Below are 24,506 nucleotides of genomic sequence, written 5' to 3'. Positions count from 1 at the left end.
CCCTTCCCTTCCCTCCCCTCCCCTCCCCTCCCCTCCCCTCCCTTTCCTTTCCTATTACATCCCATCTCATCCAGTCCCTCCCATCCCATCTTATCCTGCCCCTCTGAGAAGATCCAGCCTTGGGAATGTGAATAGCTGGGTCTGTTCATTTAGGGCTGGTGAATTCACAGGAGGCATTTAATTACAGCTGTGAGCAGTGCAATCTTTTCCCTCTGGAGTAATGGTTTTTGTGCCCTTTGTGTTCCCAAGTAACCCTCCCCCATGCAGCAAGCACCAGTGTCCCTATCCAGCACACAGGGAAATCTGAAATCCAGGTCCCCTAAAGTAAGTCTAATCATAAGGGTCATTTTCAACTCTGCAGATGCTAAATCGTGCTCTGCTGACAGCTGGAAAAACCTCTCCCTCTCCCTCCCAATCCATGCAAAAGTTTTGCAACAGCAGCAAATCCCTTGATAACCCTCCTGTGCTGGAAGCAAAGCCCTCCCCAACTCAGCACACCAATAAGTGTGCTGGGGCACGGCCAGCTCTGCAGAACATCAGCTTCAGTGATATCCCTCTGTTTCCGTCACAGCCTGGGAGCTCGAGGCAAGTTTTGTACTTCTGAGCCAGACACTTTCTTTAGGTCCTAATTCAGGGCTGTTTGCAAAAGGATTAGTTTCTGTTTGAAGGTGTTGTGTTTTTTTTTTCCCTCATGCTCCAGGATAGCATTGGGGCAGAAGAAACAGTCTGAGGGAGAGAAGAGCATTGTAGGATGCCTTCCTATAACCTATAACCCTTCCCACAGTCAAAAGGGCGTCTTGTGTTGGTGTCACTGGGATTGGGCTTGTGTTGAATGGGATTTGGTGGGTTTGGTAACCCCAGAGTAACCAGTGGATGAAGCACAGCCCTCTGTCTTCACTTCTATCATTCTACTTCTAACAATCACACTTAGCTGTAAGTGTACCTGTTCATTGCAGGGGAATTGGGCTAGAAAACCTTTAAAGGTTCTTTCCAGCTCAAATGATTCTACGGTTCCAAGAACTATTTGCTGGCTCTGGGGGCAGGTGCATGGCACATCTCCTCTTAGTCCTGCTAAACTCTTTACCTTCCATCCTCAATCCCATTGGCCCCATTCTTGTGGCCTTTGGGGTAGCTCCATCTAAACTGCTTCTTGGCAACAGTCCCGCTCATGTTGTCCCTCCAGCTGGAAATTTTCTTGCATAATCCCAGCTCCTTGAGCATTTTCACCATTTTCCAAACTAAGATGCTCACTTTTTTTTCCAGCATTTCTTCCTGAATTGCAGAGAAATAGCCGTGTTCTCAGATAGGTTGCATGGGATCCAACTCTATCCTGGACATATCTGCTGATCTCCTTTTCCCAGGGAACTGTTGAAATCATTGTCCCTAGAGGTGCTGAAGAAATGTGGAGAAGTGGCTCTGAGTGACATGGTTTAGTGGACATAGCAGTGATGGGTTGATGGTTGGACTTGACGATCTTAGTGGTTTTTTCCAGCCTTAAGGATTCTATGATTCTATCTTCATAGACATGTTTAAACCCCTCAGTGATTCCATAATTTGATTTATGTATTCTTTGCCTAGTTTTCTTCCATAGGTGAGGTTGCTGCCTTGCATCAAGATCTCACACTTTTTTAGGATAACACTGCATTTTCAAGGACAGCTTCACAGATTGTGGCCACTAAGTTGGCCATGGGAATGTCCCTTTTCTAGCTGTCCATGTTATTCATGATTAGGGCTCTAATGTTTAGTGCAGGGTCTGTTCACGCCATGCAATGGAAAGTGATGCAAAGGAGGCTGAGTGGGACCAGGAACAGGGCAGAGCATCACCCTGGGGCTGAATCTGGAGAAGAAGGGGCTGAGGAGCAGAAAGAACCTGTGATACACTGTTTTGGGTACCAGTACATGGGCACACTTGTGTTCCAGAGAGCTGGGCAGATGGAGAAGGCTTTATGCTCCCTCTGTTCTGGAAGAAGATGGTTTAGGGTGGGTTTGTCCTATGGAAGACTTCCCAGGCTCTGCAGAGCTGCTCCCTGTGGCTGCAGAGGGATTTCAGGGCTGGTAGCTCTGATGGACAACCTTATGCTAAATCCAAGCATTTCCATCTGTGTGACATACCCTCATTGTTTCTGTATTTTCTTGTACCTTCTTAGATAGAGTGGTCAGGCACTGAAATAGGCTGTCCAGGGAAACGGTAGGGTCACTTAGGGACATGGTTAGTGGGCATGGTGGTAATGGGTTGACACCTGTACTAGATGATCTTAGAGGTCTTTTTGAACCTTAATGATTCTATGATTCCATGATTCTATGTTTTATTTCTATCTTCCCTCAGATCCTCTGCTTTTTTCCGCATTGTCCCAATGAACTCAAGCATTCCTGATCTCAAGGAGTCCTCTCCCATGAATGCTACAACATCTTTTGAAGGAAAGACCCCCAGACTTGTCCAGTTTCTGGCGTTACCATTTTCCACTTTCATGATGATTCCTCTTCCATCTCCCTCATGCTGCCCAGTTTTGAAGTGTTTTAGTGGAGGTAGGAAGCAATCATTACAACTCATCACCTTCACCTGGGCCACTGCAGTCTTGTCTCAATTCTACCTTAAGCACAGGAGCATCATAAGTTTGTATGCTCCCTAACTACTGAAGTTCAGGCTGAACTGCCCTCAGGGGGCTACTTTTGACCCAAACTGCCTACAGGCCATTAGCTTAGAACTTCGTGATCCTACAGCAACTGAGTGACCCCATCCTGAACACACAATCTCCTCCCTCCACAGCCTTTCTCATGCTGGGCAGTGTCCCCCTGCTCTTCAGCTCAGCCACTGAAACAAGTGCACTTGGGTCAAGTATAATCATTTTTATAGAGCTGAGGATCAATAGTTGCTTGAGATAAATGCTGTGTGTCAGAGTCCCCCTCGGATCCTGGAAAACCAAAGCAATATGACATGAAAGAGCACTTACTATATTACTGCTGAAGACATATGGAGGGGCCAGTGCCCTATGCCAGATGCTTGGCAAAGCTTTGGGATCTGTTTCAGGAACTGTATGTGGTCTCTCCAGGGGTAGGGAACAGCATTCCTACTGATGGAAAGCTTCTCTGCATTCCTAGTATCAGAAGCACTTGGGCAGAAATGTGTGAGCTATGGACTTTGGGTTCTGGGGGAGCTCACTGGCTGAGATCATGTTGTGTAGAGTACAGCAACTTGCCAAGACATCTGCTGGTCCGCCTGGGGACGAGGCACTTGGCTGGATGGGAAACCCAATATCCTTAGATTCTGGCATGATGCATCCTGTGGGATGGTACAGTTTGTCTGTGGCTTGTTAAAGCTGTATGGTATTTGCTTGGGTGGCCTCTCTCTCCCTTTCCCATCTCTGCTCATGGCTTAGAAACATGGAATCATTGAATTATTACGGTTGGAAAGACCACTAAGATCATCTAGTTCAATCATCAACCCATCACCAAAAGTTATGGCATCTCTGTAGCTATCAGGATGGATTTGTGCTCAGGAGCTCAGTGAAATGGGCTCATAAGTGCAACCCATCACCAAAAGTTATGGCTTCTCTGTAGTTATCATGATGGATTTGTGCTCAGGAGCTCAGTGAAGTGGGCTCATAAGTGCTCAGTTATCTGTTCTGCAAGGAGAGCAAGAGCCCTTATCACTGTCCCTACCACATTCCTGGGTATCCTATCCAGACCATACTAAGAAAGAATTTAGCCTTACCCTTTATAGTTTGGCCTAGCTTGGTTTGGGAACTAAAAATTGATGCTTGCTCAGGTAAGATGTTGCACCATAACCTTGTAATAGAATCATAGAATATCCTGAGTTGGAAGGAACATGTAAGGATCATTTAATCCCACTCCTGGCTCCACACAAGACCATGTGAAAATAAGACCATATGTCTGAGAACCTTGGTTTGGTAGTCAAGGGAATGGACAAGCAATGGATCTCGTGACTGCCACCCATTCTTGAGTATATTCTTCCATCCAGAACTTACCTCCTGTGGTGGTGGCTATGGATATGTCTCCACGGGAGAAGCAGAGAGTGAACAGTTTCTTCTCCGTGAACACTTAGCCTCTTTGTGCAGGATGCTGCAGGGTTACTTTTAGAACTAGGAGCTGCATTTTTCCATAGCACACTTTTGAACTTAGAATCTCTAGAATCGTTAATGTTGGGAAAGAACACTAAGATAATTTAGTCCAACACATCACCATCCAGTTGGACTCTATGATCCTTATGGATCCCTTCCAACTCAGGATATTCTGTGATTCTATGAAAAAGAAATTGTTTTCCATTGCAAGAGAGATCAGTCCTCAGTGGGGTTTTGCTTTATCTGCACCAATCCTATTGCTCCCCACTGGGAATTGGTGTCAGGATGGAGGTGTGGGAGTGGAAAGTTGAGCACGTACTACAAAGACATCACAATGGCTGAGTATGGTTCAGGGTGGCTTAAAGCTGCTGAGCAACTGCGTGAGGCCACCTTTCAAATCAGAGAAGCCTTAGCCAGGCTAAATATTTTAGATCTGTATAATTTAGAACTGAAACACACTGACGATAGTCAGGATGCATGGGGAACCCATCCATCTCACCTCCATCCATTTAGACTTTGTTTATCTGTTCGCTCATCCATACATCAAATCATTCCTAATCCATCCTCCCAGTGCTGCGGATGAAGGTTTGACAGGCAGAGGAGAAAAGTGCCAGGTCATCACATCTATTATTGTTCCAAATGAATATTATGCATTTATCTTTAGATATGTATATACGAACCACTGTCATCATGTACTACAGAAAGACATTCAAATCCATGGGAGATACCATCGTGGCCAAAATCTTAACAAGCACAAAAAGCAATACAGGGCAGAGCAGCACTTCCATCCCAGAGTCCTGTTCACTGCCTTCTCTTATCACTGCTATGTAGTTGCTTTTGAGACCATGCCACGTTGGGTCTGTTTCTCTGTATGTTTTCCTTAAATCCCTTTCTACTCTGTTGTTTTCTGAGTTTGTGACCTCTTCCAAAGCATAGCTGCTGTTTCCTCTCTTCATTGCTGAATTGTTCCTGGCTCCCCCCATCTTTTTCCTAAATCTGACTCTGCAATTGGGACCCAGGCACCCAAATCTTAAAAGAGCAGAATGGCTGCTCTTGCTTGTTTTGGCTGAATCTCATTCTTGTGCCTCAGTTTCCCCGCAGTGATGGAATCTTTCTGCCTCTGCAAGTATCACACTTTTCATGAAATTTCATGCCTCAGTAAGACTGAATACGCTTTTGTACCTTCCCTTCTGTTTTCTGGTGCACAACAAACCCATCTCCTGACACCAACACAAGAGGATGATGGTACACATAAGGCTGACATGACCAAGAAACATTGAATCTTGCCAAGGCAGAAGACAGCTAATGCTGTATGCTGGATAGAGTTCCAGCATCAAGCGTGAGCTGAATATCCCAACACCCTGGATGTCTTCATGGCTGGTATGCAAGATCCTGACCAGGTTGGTAAAGCAGAGTTGGATCAGAGCTTTGCCAACTCACAGACAACATACTCAGCTGGAAGCAGCAGGAAGCTGGGCAGGGCCTCTTCCCCTCCAGCAGTCCACAGTTAAATATTGACAAGGGAAGGCTGTTTTTAAAGGATGGCTAGTTTTACGAGCAATCATCAAGGAACGTGGGGATGCCACTATCTCATCCAATATCCTGTCTTTGAGAGCATCCCCTCCCATCTGCTTCAGAGGAAGGAGTCAGCCCTTGTAATGGACACTTATCCAATAATATGCCAATGGGGGCAGTTTCTTGCTAACCTCTAGTGGCTGGTGTTTGGCATGTGTCCTGAAACACAACACTGACATCTCTCATAAATATTTATCCCAGCTGCTGGGGCCACGTAGGAGATGTTTGACTATTTGCAGCCTTTGTGGGAGTTTTCAAAGTGCATGTTTCCAAGAGACCTGGTGCCCTGGTGCGCTCAGCTTCCGAGTCAGCTTCAATCTGCTGCAGTGAACACTCCTGGGGAGGGAACACCCAGGAAGGCATTGGGGAGCAATCACCATCATCTGGACTTGCACTCTAATGGGAATCAGGGCATAGAACTTCAGTCACCTTCCCAAAATGTCAACATGCTGTGGGGCCAGGATAATTTCCCAGTAGGCATTATGGATGAAGCCCAGGGATTTGCTTTCTGCTGGTTACCTTCAAATGTCATGCTCCAGGGCTCAGCCTGCTTGTCTCTAGGGCTCAGAAAAGGATCACCCATAACAGGGATTGGGAGGCCAGGGAAAATAAATTAGGTTGGGGTTCCAGAAACTTGATTTCTATCTGTGTTACATACTCTTTTGTCATGATGTGTGACCACAACCACAGTGATACTCTGAGTTGTTCCAAGGGTCCCTCAGCAGGTTGCCGTAGCCAAACTGTGCACTGTAATGTGCAGGGACATAAGACATTATAAACAGTCTCTCTTCCCCCTGTTTCAATCCAGAGTGTGCTCTGAGCCTCCCCCAAGGTACACACAGTGGAGATACACAGCAGAGCCCAACTTAGCTACAGGACCTATCCATACCCCAAAGCCAGACCCTCTCCTCTCCTACTTTTTCAGCCTCATTTGGTAGCATGGGAGTGCAAGGGTTAAACTACCCCGGTTGCCCTTGTCCTCTCTGAACAATGAATGTGTCTCATCACTCAGCCTAGGTTATCCCTCCCCCAGCTCCTGGGGGCAGCCAAGCCTGAAGCCCCTCTCTCTTCCCACCAGTGCAAACAATGTTATTCTCCACCGAGGCAATTACCTCCATCTAATTAAAATCAAGGCGCGTGCCATTCCTCAATGACACAGAGGGAGAAGAGAAAAGGGAAGAATGCTGCCTGCCTCAACCACCTTTTTTCCAGCCCTCTCCAGCTCTTTTCCTGTTCCCTCTAATTCCCTACAGGACTTTACTATGGAAAAGCTTTCCAGAAAGCTCAGAAAGGTGGGCAAGGAGGAGGGGGAATGGGATGAGGAGCAGAAATAGATTGATAATGATGGTTCTGCAAGAGATGAGAATGTATATATAAGCTCTGGGGGTTTTTGTCCCATCCTTTCCTCCCACTCCTCCACTACATCCTTTTAACAGCCACTCAGCTCCAGGAGCTCCTGATTGACTTTAAATGTAATTAAATTGTAAGCATGCCGAGCGGCATAATTCAGAGAGGTTTCATTGCCCATCAGAGAGCATGAGGGAGTGGAGACAGAGGGGTGTTAATAATGCACTTTTTATTGGTGTGCAATTCGAAGAGGTTCAGGGGATTTGTGGGGAGGGAGATGTTTGAGGAGGAGCCTTGGAGCAAGCAGGGTGTTGGGGCTGGAAAGAATGAGTTTGAGTTTATTAACCCCAACCACAAAGGTCTTGGAAAGAAGAAAGGGGGTCAGGAGTAAGTCACAGAATCACAGAATCACAGAATCACAGAATCACCCGGGTTGGAAGGGACCCCAAGGATCATGTAGTTCCAACCCCCCTGCCTAGCAGGGCCACCAAACATACACATTCAGATCAGGTTGCCCAGGACCCCGTCCAACCTGGCCTTAAACACGTCCAAGGACGGGGCATCCACAACCTCCCTGGGCAGCCCGTTCCAGGGCCTAACCACTCTCCTAGTAAAGAACTTCCCCCTAACATCCAACCTAAATATTCCCTCCTTCAACTTAAAACCATTTCCCCTAGTCCTGCTGTTATCAGCCCTTCTGAACAGTTTACTCCCCTCCTGGGTGTAGGTTCCCTTCAGGTATTGATAGGCTGCAATGAGGTCGCCCCGCAGCCTTCTCTTCTCCAGGCTGAACAAGCCCAACTCCCTCAGCCTGTCCTCATAGGGGAGGTGCTCCAGCCCCCTGATCATCTTAGTTGCCCTCCTCTGGACCCTTTCCAAAATCTCAATGTCTTTCTTGTACTGAGTGAGAGGGGTGTTCATCAGGCACTACCCCATGGGAGCTCTGCATCCTTGGCATTGCTCCCCCATGGAATCATAGAATCCTTAGAGTTGGAAGGGACCTTTGAAGACCATCTAGTCCAACTTCTCTGCAATGACCAGGGACATGCACAGCTAGTGCAGGTTGCTCAGGGCTTGATCCAGCCTCACCTTGAAAGTCTTCAGGGATGGAACATCAACCACATCTCTAGGAAACCTGTTCCAGTGCCTCACCACCCTCACTGTAAAAGACTTCTTCCTTATATCCAAACTAAATCTACCCTCCCCGAGCTTAAAGCCTCTTCCACTTGTTCTGTCACCACAGACCCTGCTAAAGAGTCTGTAGATCCCTTGTACATACTTGAAAGACTGCTATCAGGTCACCTCAGATCCTTCTCTTCATCAGGCTGAACAGCACCAGCTCTTTCAGCCTGTACTCATAGGAGAGGTGTTCCATCCCTTAGATTGTTTTTGTGGTGTTTCTCTGGGAATCAGAGATTTGGACAATCTTGTCATGCTCCATAGAAGCAGTCAACTCAGGTATTCCCTATGGCCTATCTACCTTTGGATGCTTTTCAGTTGCTGCAATGCACCAGGGCTAGTTTGGTGAAGAGGCTTTGACTTCTCATCCATGCTTTGCTCTGCCATGGTTGGTACATCTTCTCATTGCAGGGCTGAGGCCTAGGGGGAAGCAGGGGATGCTTGGTGCAATTTCAGTAGCAGTCTCCCATCGTGTACCAGGCTTTGGCGTCTGGACTTGGTGTTTCAGCCATGGCAATTCACAGAATCATAGGACATTCTGAGTTGGAAGGGACCCATAAGGATCATCAAATCTAACTCCTGGCTGCACATAGGATCACCCATAAAACCAGACCATACGTCTGAGAGCTTTATCCAAATGCTTCTCAAACACCATCATGATGATCTGAGCCCACTGGGAATGAAGGGCATTTATCTTCCAAACCAGACACAGCCTCGACTCAGATGAAGGCTCCTGTTTTTTTGCACAGCAGCTCATTATCTCCTCATTGTCTCCCCACACAGAAAGTGACCACTCTGCTTTAGGTCCTCAATACATCCTGCATGGACACTCTGCTTTCCTGAACACAAACTGTTGTCAAGCTGGTTGCTGTTTCCTGGGCTGGGTGCCAACTTCGAGCTGACCCTGATTTTCATCGCTTGTGTATTTATTTTTTTTTGTATTCCACCAGAGAGCACTTCTGCTGTTTCCTCTAGAGAAGGAAGGGAAGAAGTTTATCTCTGGGAGAGACACTTCTGTAGTTTGTTAAGAACTTCCCACCTAAACCCTCTTCTGTATAGCCTCTGAGTTGAAGGCATAACCCTCTGCCACATTGGGCTATGCATTCCTTTGCTTTTCCTTATTTTTTCCAATCAGGAGTATTTTGGTGCTTAGAGGTTTGGTGAGGTGATCTTTACAACTTAGACATTTGTTTAACCCAACATCTGAACCCTATGTCTGAGAGTGCTGTTCAGATTGCTCCTTGAGCTCCAGACAGATTGGGGCTGTGTCCGCTGCCCTGGAGAGCCTGTTGCATGCCCACTACCCTCTGGTGCAGAACCTTTTCCTACCACACAGTCTGTCACAGCTCCATACTGTTCCCTCTGGTCTTGTCACTGTCACCAGAGAGCAGAGATCATTGCCTTGGCTGTAGGCTGCCATGAGTTGGATGTAGGCCACCATGATGCCTTCCCTCAGTCTCCTCTTCTCTGAGCCAAACAAACCAAGGAGTCACAGCCATTTCTCGCACATCTTGTTCTCTAGACCTTTCCCCATCTTCATAACCAACACTCTAGTAGTTTTACATTGTCTTTATATAGCAGCAGCTGAAATACCCTGTCACTCAAAGAGCCCTTGCACTGTGCTTTGCTGATGGCGACTCCACCACCTCCCTGGTTAGCCTGTTTCAATGCCTGACCGCTTTTTCCGAGAAGAAATTTTTCACAATATCCAACCTCAGATACATTTATCCTTGATGCTCTTGCAGTTTTGCTCTTGTAGCCATCCTGAAGCCTGGATGACATAGGATGGTCCAAAGCCCAGTTGAGCCTATGATGCATGGGGGTGGAAGAAGCCACCTCTCTCAGCTCCCAAAGATCCCGTCAGTGGGGCTGGGGGAAGCAGTGACAGGCATGGAGTGGGTCCCCATGCCTGGTCAGGCCAGGCACAGCCTGCTGGAGTAGCTGATGGGGTGGGGGGCAGGGAGAGGATTAAAATTCTCGTTTCTTCACGCTGGGTGAGAATGATACAGTGGATTAGGCTGGGAGCTGCTCCTGGCTGCGGTGCTCTGCTGAATTAGCAACATGTTTGAATGAGATAAAAGGGGCAGCTTACCCCATCGCCCTCGTTCCACTAATCCCACTACAGCTGTGAAATGAATAGCAGCAGATCCGCTTTACTCTCTTCACTGACTATTTTTTATACTTGAGACTGATGCAGCTCCATGCCGCTTTACCAAACCTGGCCCTGCAGGCGTATTCCAGCTCTGGCCAAATGCTCACTCTTCTGTGAAGGCTACCTATCTCAGGCTCTCTTTTAATAGGGGACACTTGGCAGAGCATGGAGAACTGAAGAATGGGCCTAGCTGCCCTGGTCAGAGCCTGTGTATCTCTCAATGGCATTGCAAGTGCTTCTGTCACCCTGATGTTCAGTCATCAATGTGCTTGAGAAGGGTAAAGGTACCCTTGTTACAGCAGGTGACCTTAGCAACATGGAAATGCTTCACAATGGGGGTGTTCCTAGCAACCAAGCTGAGCATACTCCTTGGTTCTGCAGTTGTGTCTGTTTTTCCTTGGTTCCCTCTTATCTCCTAAATGGATATCTGAAGCATTTTGAGAAAATGCCACCTCATATGTTCAGTTCTGGGCCTCTCACTACAAGAAAGACACTGAGGCCCTGGAGCATGTTCAAAGAAGGGAACAAAGATGGGAAGAGTCTGGAGCAGAAGTTTTATGGGGAGTGGATAACTGGGCTTGTTCAGTCTGGAGAGAGGAGGCCCAGGGGAAACCTTATAGCTCTCCACAACTCCCTGGAAAGAGTTTGTAGCAAGGTGAAGGTTGTCTTTTTCCCCCATATAATAGCGACAAGATGAGAGGTAATGGCTTTCAGTTGTGCCAGGGGAGGTTTAGGTTGGATATTTGGAAAAAATTCTTCTCAGAAAGGATGGTGAAGTACTGGAACCAGCTGCCCAGGGAGGTGGTAGAGTCACTGTCCACAGAGTGTTCAAGAAATGTGGAGATATGGTGCTGAGGGGCATGCTTTAGTGGGCATGGTGGGGATGGATTTATGGCTGGACTAGATGATCTTAGTGGCCTTTCCAACCTTAATAATTCTATGATTCTATCTGTCTTCTTGTTTTTCTTAGTCATCAGGATACCTTAAGTACCTTATGCCATCCTGGATGTGGAATAGTCATTGATCAGAACAATTGCCCCCAGTCCTCTGACTCCAAAACACAGGTTCCCCATTTGTAAAGATGGAAGTTGAGTTTCCTAGAGGCATTCTGTGCTCAGAGCATAACAGTGCAGAAAACATCTGCTGATCCAAAGGTGATTAGTTGATGCTTCCTGCAGTTGTGGCCTAATTTCAGCATGATGAGTGCAGAAGTGTTTGCATGATGAGCGCCTCTGACCTCCTTTTCTCCAGGTGGGGCTGGTCCCAGGTGCAGTGACTGGGGAAAAACACTCTTAAATAGCAAAGTTAGGCCAATGATCTGGTTCTGCTTTGGGTTTACGTGGTGAATTGGATTCTACTCTGCTGAAGTTTACAAAAATGCAGAAAGGCAGTGTGGATCCCTGGGGAAAAGGGACTGTGGTGTGAGCAGGTCCTGCATAGGGATGACCTCTTGCCCAGGTGTCCCAGACCTGTTCTCTGTCAAATGAAGGTGCACAGCTGCATTCACATCTCTGTCTCTTTGGTTTACTTTCACCCAGAGTTCCCCTCCGTGTCCTGCTGGCCCACTTTCCCCAGCGATGTGGCATCCTTCACATTATCAATTTCAAAGACGTCTCTATTAACAGGACAATGGAAGAATAAGCACTTTCCTTTATTCATTTATCCGCTGTCTGATAATATCATATTGATGATAATTTTCCTTTAATGGACCATTTGCAGTAATTATGATGCAGCGGATGAGTAATTGTATCTGACGCCCAGTGCCTCCTACGTAACTCTGAAAACTTAATTCACTTGATTTTCTGAGAGGGAAGGGGGGCGAGAATGAGCGAAAGGGAGTAAGATGGAGAGAGGACTGTCTCTCAGGTCTTTCTCCCCTCCTGTATGGTCAATGGAACAAATTATTACCTCTTATGCATCTGAAGAATTGGCTTCAGTTCAATAAGATCACTTGTCTTTTTTCTCCTTCTTCCCTTCTCTTCCAGTTCCAAATCTGCCTCCTGTGTTGTATTGTTTCCTGTGAAGACACATTTCCTATTTGCCACCCTTTAGCATGAGAAAATGTTCTTCACCAGAGAATGGTGGGCATGGAATATGCTCCAAGCTACCAGATGCTGGACAATGCTGTCAGATATACGGTCTGATTTTTTGGATGGTCCTGTGCAGAGTCAAGAGTTAGTCTTGATGATCCACATGAGTCCCTTACAACTTGCTATATTGTATGATTCAATGATTCTACGATCTTATGGACTACAGAAGTATAGAGTGGCCTTCACCAATTATTGTTCTGCTGGATTCTCTCCAGACAGTCCTATATTTGCTTCTTCCATTAAGAAGTGCTAATTAACATTGCCGACGTGCGATAGAATCATAGAATATTTTGAGTAGGAAGGAACCTTTAAAGATCACCTTGTCCAACTTTCCTGCAATCAACAATCGGGTCTCTCCAGAGCCTTCTCTTCTCCAGCCCGAGCAGCCCCAGCTCTCTCAGCCTGTCCTTATAGGGAAGATGTTCCTTCTCTTGGATCATTTTTGTGGTGCTCCTCTGGATGCGCTCTGATAGGTATGGGCTCTCTGCACTTTTCTCTCCTCAATGTGCCTTGCTAGCATGGATGCACTCTGGTGAGCAAAAAGCTGTTGCTTTTAGGGGGGTAACATCTGAAGTGGGTAAAGAGTGACTTTCACAGATTGAGCAATAGTTAGAGAAATTGTCTGTAGTCTCTAGGTGGAAGGTTATCATTAAAAATAGTCAAACAAATGAGATTTGACCCCTTCCCATTCCCAGACTGCCCAAGTTGCTCCAATTCCCAGGCAGTCAATAGCACTTCTGTTGAACACTTTGGGCGGGGAAGGAAAACGGGTTCACAGGGTAGAGCTGCTTGCAACCCATTCAGTGTTGGATAGAGGTGGGTGGAGAGAAATTCCTGACTCTTGTCTTACCCTTATCCTCACCTTTTTCGTGCAAACCATCCAGCAGAAAGAGCCTGGGTGTGCTATATCACACACTTCACACTGTCTGTGGCCAAAATTAGTGCCAGAACCAAGAGCTGTGCTTGAGGGAAATATAAAGCCATAGCATGATCTCATTATCTGGGAGTAGAGTGCAGCCAGCAATATATCCTTGTTTGGGAGAAGGGAACTGAAAAGAAATCCATCCCAGATTTGAAGCTCTTGACCCAAATTTTTTTGGAAGTCATACTACAGCCAGCACCACGTGAGTGCAAGGGATTGCCAATGGGTTGAGGCTGATCAGCTGAAGTCTTGGATGGACTGAAGCTGTGGGGTGATGAACACAGATCTGCTCAGTTCTGTGGGTTTATCAGCTAGGAGAAGCAGCTGCAGGGACCCAGCAGGGAGATTGGGACAAGCAGATAAACCGAGTACATTCCTAACAAAGAGCAATTGCAAAAGCATCAGCTTCATCAGTATTCTTGAAATTAGATTGAAATGGAAATAAACATTTCTTTATATACTTTGGCAGATTGACTAATTGGAAAAATTGTCTTTGGCCAATAGAGATGTTTGTATAGGTTGTATAGGGCTGCAATATTTTGTTTCAATTAGGAATGCTCCAAGTTGGCTTCAAGTTTTGCCTTCATTTTTTTTTTTTTTTTTTTTTAAGATGAATTAGAATAGTTGTTCCCAGCTGCAAAATAAAAGAAATGTTTCTTCTAGTGCATTTCATTATATTTTTTATTGTTCATGCTTTTGGGAAAATGGAGTGTATTTGCTCTCAGACTTGTGTTTGGGCTTTCAGTCTACTTTTTGGGGTGGAAAGCTATAATACGAGAATTCTGGCTGTGACATTATATGGCAACCACCCTGCAGACAACGTAGTAGTAATTCAGACTTCTGCCAGTTATATTGTCTTTGCCCTTGATGATCTTGCTAGGTAGATCTGGACAAGTGTGCTGCTAGAACTCCATTCAGTATTGGGCTTGAATTACCATTGAATAGGCTTCCTTTAGGATTAATGGTTATTCCCCTCTTCTCTTTATAACTTTAACATTACTCTTTATAACTGAAATATTCTCCTTCAGTGAAGGCTGAAGGATACAGACATCTATTGGGAGGACCTCCCCCTCTCAGATATATCTGTTTCTTGTTGTTCCTGATGGATGGAAGCCAGCATTACCTTTAATCTGGAGGCGTTCTGTGAAAATTATGGGTGCCCTTTATTTTTCTGAATGGGACTGAGTGTTTTCCCCCATTCACAACATAAGGGATCACCACCTTCTCTCATGGGACTGTGGCATCAGTCCTAAAACACAGTTAAAGTTGGCAGTGCATATCTGTAATTATGGCAAAATAAATTACAGGGATGTTATAATTATCCTGGAGCCAAGGGCAATAAACCCAGACATGCAGAGTTAATGTTAAACTGAAAAGAAATTCATTGTCTTAAGGTATAGAGTTTCTCGGTGTCCAGAGTCTTAACTCTGCCCTTGGGCAGCCCCTCCAAACTTACCATCACATTTCAAGACATTGAGAGCTGGTGTAGAATCTGCATTTTGAAGACAGATATGAGTTTTTCCTCTATATTCTTTACACAAAGTAAAACCTTTTAAAAATGATCAGATTTATTTCCTTCTCTGATTCTTAGGTTCATGAAAAGGGAGAGAAGTATGGAAAGGACAAGAAAAAATTATGTCAAATAATGACAAAAAAAAAAATAGTCAAATTAGCTTAAAATAATAATACCTTCTCTTCAGTCTAGTCAAATATTATTGAATATTTTAGACTTTTGCACAGTTTAGGAAGAAAAACTAGTTCAGGGGTAAGGGAGGGGGCACTCTGCAGCAGATACAGTCTTTTGGGAGATTTATCTTAGATATGGCTGGTTTATTGTCCTGTGCGAAGCTTCCACCTTCCAGGCCAAGTGATTTGGATGATGAAAATCTGCTGGTGACCCTAGGAAGGAAATTGAGACAGAAGATGAAAGGTTTAGAATATCTGGGGGACAGCATGGGGCCATGGTGTGGTCTGAGGTGGACTGTATCTCTAGTGGTCTAAGGGTCTGAGGAGAAAACTGATTGGAATTCACTTTCATCAAAGATCAAAGCTTTGATTATTTTAAAGCTGCAAGAATATCAGTATGATTTCTGGAACTCATCCTTCCAGCTGATAAATAAAAAGAAGGGACAAGAGACCCTTTATCACTGAAAACTGCAGGAGATGCAGGAAGTCCATAAATGACAATATTAGAGTTCCTGCCATCCTTCTGGCCACCACTGTTAGGAGCTACTAGAAGAAGCAAGTTGTGTTGGAACAGTGAAGAACTGGATCAGATTCACTGAATTTTCTTGAATAAGGAAACTACTTCTGGGCTATTACTGCAGTAGATGCATCCTCTGAATACAAAGGGCCTCAATCCTTCAGTTTCTTAAGGAAGAAAAAGCTCACTCCTTGTCCCTGATACTGCATTCTATATGCTTCAGTTACAGGGAGCCACCTATGGTTCTCTCACCCCTTGTCTACATCTACAAGGATCTTCAATGCTCTACAGTTTAAAAAAAAATGGTTGTTTTGTCTCGATGCCAGTGAGAAAGCAGCTCAGGGACTCCCAGTAGGACTATCTTGATGGTGGTGAGTCATTCAGCCTATGGGGATGTTGGTATCTCCCACATTCTCACAAAGTTTTGGTGGTATTATAGTCTGATTTTTGGGTGGTCTTATGTGGAGCCTGGAGTAGGACAAGATGGTCCTTATAGGTCCCCTCCAAAATGGGATATTCTGTGATTCTGTGATCATTTTGTGTGATTGTCTTATCAGTGGATGTTAAACTGAGGAAGAGCAAATGCAGATGGCTGCCATGACCTGGAGGCTGCTATAAATCCTTCCAAGGGTCAACTTCAGTGTTGGGTGAGAAGGGAACAGCAGTGCTTGCAAGTCAGGATCTTCTTTTCAGGACCCTTAAATCCCTGCAGCTCAAATGACCACTATCATCTTCCTTGGTATTAAACCCACAACAAAGAGAGTTGATTCCTACTTCAAACAGAATTGGCTGTGGTCACTCTTGAAACAATAGACAGAAAAGGAAGAAGTTTTGCTTTTCAGCTGAGCTGGGGAAAAAAAGAAGATTCAACAGCATTGCAGAAAGGCTCTAAATCCTCCCAAGACACTGTGCTTTGTCCTGAATTCTTCATGCAGATGCAGTTGGGTAAGGTCAGCTCTACAGCTGCATATGCAACTCACTGTGATGCTGGCAGGTCAGAAAAAGCCATGAATACATTTCTGGGGAAGTGTTCCTTCCTAAGAGATATTGTCTATAGACAAGCCTTGCCTTGGTTCTCTCTGGGAGCAGCACTGTTTCTGGGCTTCTCCTTTATCTTTTGGCAAAGAACAGGAGGCTTCTTTCAAGAGGAAGAAGCCAAACCAACCCCACCTTCCTGCATCTTATTTGAGACCCCCTTGTAGCTTGGCTGCCTCTTGCTTCCCACTCTGCCAATATCTTTCCATTTATGCAGTGGCTCTTAATGAGAATGAAGCGACTAATTTGGCCATCCTCGATGTCTTTATAACCCAAGCTCACAGCTACGACAAGCCAATCGCACTGAGCTAGTTCTACTGATTATTTTAATCTCATCATATGTCTTTTCTGGTCAATAAACTCCCTCTCAAATCAAATTGTTACTGAACATAACCTGACGCTAATGTCCATTGGACTCTGGGCTATAGCGAATAATGTAGTTTGTCATAATTAAGTGTACTGCCTAATTAATTGAGTGGTCAGGATGCTAATTAGCCAGGTTTATTGAGACTGGAGGAGTATGAAGGGCAATACTGCAGCTCATCAAAAGCACTGGGACTAGAAATAAAGTACATCTTCCTTCCCTCTCCCCTGACAGGCAGACAAATCCATGGCTATGTAGATTTATGCACTCTGAACAATACCCAGAGCTAAAGATGAGCAGGGTTGTGCTGGGCTTGATGTGGCCTCTGTTCAGTGTGGCTGAGGTTTCATAGCCTTTGCTCCCATTTTCCACCCATTCATCCAGCTTGTCCATCATGTCAGCCTAACTCAGCTGTCATCTCATTCCTTTTCTCATGCTGCATGCTGTGTCCCCTGATCAGATAAGTGACAGCAAAGATACCATACTTCACTCCAGGACTGCCAGTAGGCATCTGGGACATGGAGTGTGTCAAGTGAGTGCAATAAGCTTCCTGGAAGTGTTCATTCAGTGACTCTTCCAGTGGTAGGGTGTCTAATTCCTAATACTGGAGTCCTCTTTCTTCAAAAACGTGGGATTCAAGTGTTGGGAAAAACCAAGCAGGCCCATACCCAGCATTTGGGTAGGGAGACACGAATCTTAGTTTCTTCTTTTCTTCTCTTTCAAGATCCTGGAGACCAGGATTCTGCCGATGGAACTGGTCTCCATTCAAAACAGAAGTGGGATGTTTGAAATGGAGGTGGTAACCTAGAAATAACCCGAGTACCATGCTTTTGAGAATAAAAGCATGATGGAGTTAGCCAAAGTCCAGATATTTCCCTAAATTCCTGCTCTAAAGAGCATGAGGGACATGGAGTAAAAAGGCCATCACTCCCTACAACTTGTACATCCACAAACACTGAGCATGGACATCCTAGAATATATTTTGTATCACATATGATAGAATCATATCATAGAATTTCTTGATTGAAGGGGACCTCAAAGATCATTTATTTCCAACCCCCCTGCCGTGGGCAAGGATGCCAACCACTGAACTGGGCACTAGATCAGGTTGCCCAGGGCCTCACCCAACCCGGCCTTGAGCATCTTCAGGGATGGGTCATCCACAACTTTTCCTTCTATTCAAGATGATGACACTCTCTCCTTTGGCTGGGGTCAAGCATATACCCAAGTGAGATGCACCCATTCCATTGGCTATGAACAACACCTGGATTTTTTTCTGTTGTAGCCAGTATTCATTTTAGTGCCCAAGTTTCATAAATGTTGTTGTAGATGCCTTTCTCCTGAACCCACTGCAGGCAGCCAAAGCTTTTGACCTTGTAACTGCCTATTGCTTTCAATGGTCTGTGGCCAAATAGCTTGTTTTCCTTCCGATTGCTTTTGGTTTCAAACAAACAGCACTGCTGTGGGTAAAGCTCAGCCCACATTCCAATATCTCACCACATAATTGCACTGCATTTTACCACAAGCTAATAAGTAAAACTGCTCCACAGTCAAGCGCTCAAATTCTGCTCTCTGTTACATCCGTAGAGCAGTCTGATTTGTTGCAATTTGTCACCTTGGCAATAGTGGTCCTCCTGTGCTGGGGCTTTTGCATGACTCTGCATGGGAAGAGAAGGCAGTGATAAAAACCCTGCAAACAAACTTGTTTTGTCATCTTGCCTGCCCCATTTTCAACTGCTTCCTTTTTGAAAATTCCTTGGCAGATATTCATGTGCAAGACAGCCTACCGAGATATGATTAGCCATGATTTGCAGCATCTTCCTTGAAAAAATAATAATCACATTCCTAACAGTCATTATTCTCACTTTCCAGCAGGAACTTGATTTGTTGTCTCCAGAAACAGATCTCAGAGCAGTGCTCAGCCCTGGTGATCTGTAACCCACTCGCTGCTGAAAGCTGGGATGACCTGTACAGAGCAGATTTACTCTGCACTTGCCTGGTTTTCATATTCCTTCCTCAACATCCAGCATTATCATTTTTGAGGAAGAGAATCGTAGGATTACAGAGTACCCTGAGTTCAAGGGGCCATAATTATCACCAAGTCCAACTCCTGCAACAAGCACCATCAGATCCAGTACAGTGATCTGAATGATAGGAATATAGTTTCTCCTCATCTCGCCTGGCTTTGGAAAATTTGGGCCACAATCTGGGTGTATGGGCACTCAGTTCCATAAAAATAAAGAAACTTAGAGAGGAAGAGAGGAAGAAAAAAACTCTTGATGGCTCAGTCTGTGAATGGTGCAGGAGCAGGGTGGGGAGATGGGGTCAGACCATCCATCAGCCCTGTTCTTCCCACCTTCTGCACCTATTTATTTCATTCTCATCCTCAGAATAGTGCTTACATTATGAATGTGAAAGTGTTATGGGATAAATTCTTGGTTTATCATAGCCTCTTCTGTTTCCTTTCTTGCTGCTCATGATACAGAGCATATATTTAATATGTATTCCAGGCACACTGGGAAAAGAGAAGACTTGTTTTCCACAAATGGATGAGCAAAACTGATGCACCTCATTCATAAAGGTAATGAGACTAACAAAATTAAGTGCAGAGTTCTAGGTACATAGATGTCATTTTCTGCAGGGTCATGCACCTATAAGCACAAAATTCCAAGTCTGAAGTCCAAAGTTCCAATGTTTGTAGTGCTCTATGTGTTATTGTACAAATAGGTCATATGATCAAATCCACATATATCTGCCCTTTCTGTCTAATAAGACACAGTAAAAAGCATGCTTTCAGCGATTTCCTTGCAACAGAAAACTCTCTTCACAAATTATTAAGTAAAGGTTTGCAGGAGATCAAATATATTCAGGTAAATCTTTATTGGGACAGCTGGCAGACTGAAAAGTCAGATAGAATGGATGGTGTAAACCAGCTGTTGGGAGGTTTTTCTGTTGAGCACCTTTCCTCCTAATGGGTTTGGTAAATGAAGACCATAGAATCATTGAGTGGCCTTGGTTGAAAAGAACCACAATGATCATTCAGTTTCAACTCCCCTGCTATATGCAGGGTCACCAACCAGCAGACCAGGCTGCCCAGAGCCACATTCAGCCTGGCTTTGAATGCCTCCAGGGTTCCACAACCTCCTAGGGCAACCTGTTCCAGTAAATCAAAGACTCAGACATGGGCATGGTTCTCATGACGATGAGTTTGGCCAACTGAGGCTGAGAAGGCTCTACCTGAATACAGTATAAAAGTGTGTAGTCTTTCTAGCTTTCCTCTTGGGAGCAGAAAAGAAGGACCTAAACAATCGAAAGAGTAACCAGCAGTTCATTGAACTGAACTTGTCAAATGTCTTTGGAGGGAAGATGTTGATTGGGAAAGGCCAACTCGAAAGAAGCTGGGAAGAAACAACTTTGGCAAAGACATACAGATTTTATTCCAGTACTGGCAAGGAATTACAGCAGCTTCTCCACTACATCAGAAAGGCTTATTTTGATTTTATGATTCCTAATACAATTCAATATAACAAAAAAATAAAAATGTGGGCATTCTGAGAAATATTTTTAGGGCTGTTTCTTTCACAAACATTCATCTGTTTTTGTATATATCTGTATCTATATATCCAGACATACATAAAAATATATTTCTATATATACACACACATATATATAAGATTATAAATATATATCAATCTACCCATGTGTTTTCCCTATATATATCTTGATTTAGGATGAAATAGGATAGGAAATTCAAAATGGTGACCCAGTCTAATACTGGCAGCATTACTCTGCTGATATCTTTTCAGTCATAGATTTAGTTAGTAAAACAGCTTATTCCCTGTCAATTTCCTGATGTGGTACATTTTTGGATTTCCTTTTCTTTGCTCTGTGCTGGGGACTGACATTCATCTGCTGGCAAATAGGTTATACCTGTAAGCAGAGGAGTGTTAGGCAATTTTGTCACTCTTTTAAACATGTTGTGTTCTGTCAGTCCTACAGCCTTCAATTTAATTGCCAGAAATAAAATTCCAGCTTACAGATATAGGATAGTATATATGGAAATGCAAAGGTTTTCTTCCCTACTCCCCAGATTTGCCTTTTTTTGGGATAAGAAATAAGACTGGATGTAATAGGATGGGATTAGGATTCACTCAATTCCTTTCATTTGCCAGCTGGTGGGATTAGGACATGGCACCAAGGCCCTGGTCCATTTTGGGGATAACTTCACCATCTGATGGATCCTTTTTCTCCTGAACAAACAGATGATCAACAACTGATGGCAATGCCTCTTCCTGCCCCAAACAACTCCTCTGAATTGCTTGGTTTAAAAGTAAACCCCAAAAGATCCTGGGAAGCCTGGATCCTGGACATCTCAAGAGATGTCTCAAAGAAATTCCACCACCACACTGCTCCTTTGAGAGATGGGATGAGTTATCCAGTTCGTTTTCAGAGGCATTTCATTTTGGGGCTGCATCCCTGCTAGCATCCCATGGGATTGGGATTGGGTGCACTGTTTGGGCTGGGATCCCCCCTTGATATGGGGCACCATTTCTCCAGCATCCTGCTTTCCCTCTGCTGATCGCTTCTAGCCAAAATGCATTAAATGGCTACACGGGACCTGCCATCTTTTCCGCATCCATCTTCCCTCGAATCACTGTATTACAACCAAACAGGATTTGTTCCACTGCAATTTGTCAAGATTGGACAAGGCCTCAAAGTTGGCGGAGACACATATTAAAGGTTTCTCAGGGATTGGAACGAGAGAGGCAATTACCTTCCTGAGCTCAGTGGGAGCATGGCTCCCATCCCTGTTGTATACCACAGGAGGGCTGTGGGGTTTTTCTTCCATCCTTCCCAATAAAAAAAATAGGATAAAGACTCTCTCCTTCCTCCTCAAACCACTAAACCTTGCAAGTATAAACCTAAAATGATGGTGAGCTGGATCTGCAGAGAGGATGGCATTATGCATGCTGATATGGTGACTGCCTGCATCAATCCATCATGGCTATCTCACACCACAGCAGCACCTGGACCAGACCTCAGGATCTTCCCCAGGCTGAAGGCTCTGTCCCTGGAAGAGGAGAATATTCTCCATCCTCCCTCTCTGGTTGTGTTAGGTCTCTGTGGGGCATCCAAGAGGGCTTGGGATCATTGTAGGATGGTGGGGAAAGATGAGAATGTGCTTGTGATGATGAGTGCCCAACAGGATGTCTACTGCAGTCCCCAAACCCCTCAAGATATTCAATTTCAGGGAAGATGGCAACAAATAGTCATGTTCGGGGCATCAGATGGGGCACTTCTGGGAAGGTGGGAGGAATGAGATCATGGCTCTGGAGGGATGCCCGGGATGGGGAGATGGCATTTTGTGCCAGCTCAACTGCTCTGCTCCAGTTGCTGCCAATGGTGTAACACCTTTGGGGGAAGTGTATTGTTCAGAGCTCAACTCGCTCCACATTTTTTACCCCACTCAAAATAACAATTTCCAGGGCAAATGCCAGGGTGGAGTAATGAGTGGAGGAGGATTAATCACGGATAGGGAATGCTTCAGAGGGTCTCTGAAAATCTCTCCTCTGCGCAGTCAGGTTTGTGTTCCCAAGGATGGCTCATGTTAACCTTCATTTTGGATAATCTGGAATAATTCCAGTGAAATCATTGGGGACTGCAGTGCAATAGACCCAGTCTGAGCTGAAACCGAAATTAACCCTTGGCACATACCCATGGGTTTATCTGAAGGCCCTTTGTAGGCAAAAGATTTTATTACACTGGCTTAAGTGGGCTTTGGATATTGCCTGTAGAAAATGCAGCAGAGGGTTGCTAGAAACCTATCTAGCTAATTAATCAAATAAATCACCCACGTTCACATTCAGCTGTCTGAAATAGAGGTGGCACAGCTTTAAGAACTACTCCAGGATCTCTGGCTTTTTATCTTCTGTAGTATTATTATTTAATTATATTGAAACTGCCTTTGGAAGCACCAGTTACCAGGTGAGAGTTCCCTGCTTTGTTATTATGAGTCGTGGAAAGGTTTGATATTTCTGTTTTGATGATGAATTTTCACAAATGATATTAAGCTTATTTCAAATTAGTTGGGAAAAAAAAGTGTTTTCTATTTTGAGCTGAAAAAGAAGTAAAGAAATAACTCCCTACTGAGAGTAATTCTTATCGTTTCAAGATATGATGACAGATGAAAAGGATCTTCAGAGCTGATATAAAATGAGATTCCTCGCTTTTCAGGGGAAAAAGGGCCAATATTTGGTGGGAATTTTTGTGGCAGATACATTCATTTATTTTTGTTGACAAAACACTGATTTGAAATGTTTTGATTACCTCGCTCACATCTGGCAATAATTGTATATCTCATGGTGTTAATTTCTTACAGATTGTCAAAGAGAATTGAAAGCCAAACACATCATAAGTACAATGGGGAGAATGACGGCTTTAACTTTCCTTTTCATTCTGTTTATTAACGCAGAATATTTCCTTACTTCTGTTTCTGGCTGGAGATTGCAGCTGTTTTCTTTCTAAAAGGCTCAGCCGTGCTGGCACAGCTCTCCTGCTGACTTCCCCAACAAATGTTTTCTAGCCTCATTTTTGCACCGTTGGGTGCTGAGGAAGGCAGATTACAGCACCAGCCACTGTGGAGATTTTGCTTTTTGGGGTGTTGAAGGCTGAACGGTTCCCCTTGTGATGTACCCCCTCTGGCCTTCATCCCTGAGTATCCTCTTCCTTGTGCCAACAGTTTAATGGGTGTACTTGGTCAAAAGTCTATGTCCAGTGCCGATGAAGATCCCCATTTAGAAGTTCTGAAATTACATTCAGGACATTCTTCCCTCTCCAGTAGGACAAGAGATCACATTGTTTGATTTTTCTCGCAATAGTTTACTTTCCAGAAGCTGCTGAGTGACCTGGGGGGCTTGTCCCATGCTTAAGACATTGGCATGGGGTTTAGCAGATTGGTTCTGACACCTGGAGCCCTAGCTAGGCAGCTGGAAAAGTCACTTAATCTCCGTGTGACAATGCAAAACAGAGTTGGTGCTGTTTACAGCAGTTCTGTCTGACCAGAGCTCTTTGGCAGTTTCCCTAGTGCCTAGAGATGTCTCTTACCTGAGCATTCCAGGGGAGTATGAATTTGTCCTTATTTACAGTGACTGCAGTTAACAGTACTGCTTCAGTGCCTGCAAGAATGGTCTGACTGTAGTCACAATACCTGCTTTATGAGACTCTGAATAAAGCAGGTTGGATATTAGGACAAATTGATATTCCAGAAGAGTGGACAGGCATTGGAATAGGCTTCTCAGGGAAGTGGTGGAGTCACTGTTCCTAGAGATACTCAAGAGGAAACAAGGGATGGCACTAAGGGACATGGCTTAGTGGGCATGGTTGAGATGGTTTGGTGTTGAGCTTGGTGGTCTTACTGGTCTTTTCCCATCTTAATGATTCTATGATTCTGTGACTGGCTCATAATTATGCTGTATTATGTCAACACTTGCTTCTTTGGGGTTGTTTCTTCTAGAGATGCACCATGGTATTTCAAAACCTTCTCCTTCCTCCCTCCCCCCC

This window comes from Lagopus leucura, unplaced genomic scaffold (assembly GCF_019238085.1).
Source record: "Lagopus leucura isolate 7727_CA_CO unplaced genomic scaffold, USGS_WTPT01 Super-Scaffold_100002, whole genome shotgun sequence".
Lineage (NCBI taxonomy): Eukaryota > Metazoa > Chordata > Aves > Galliformes > Phasianidae > Lagopus > Lagopus leucura.
Note: the sequence above shows the minus strand (reverse complement) of the source record.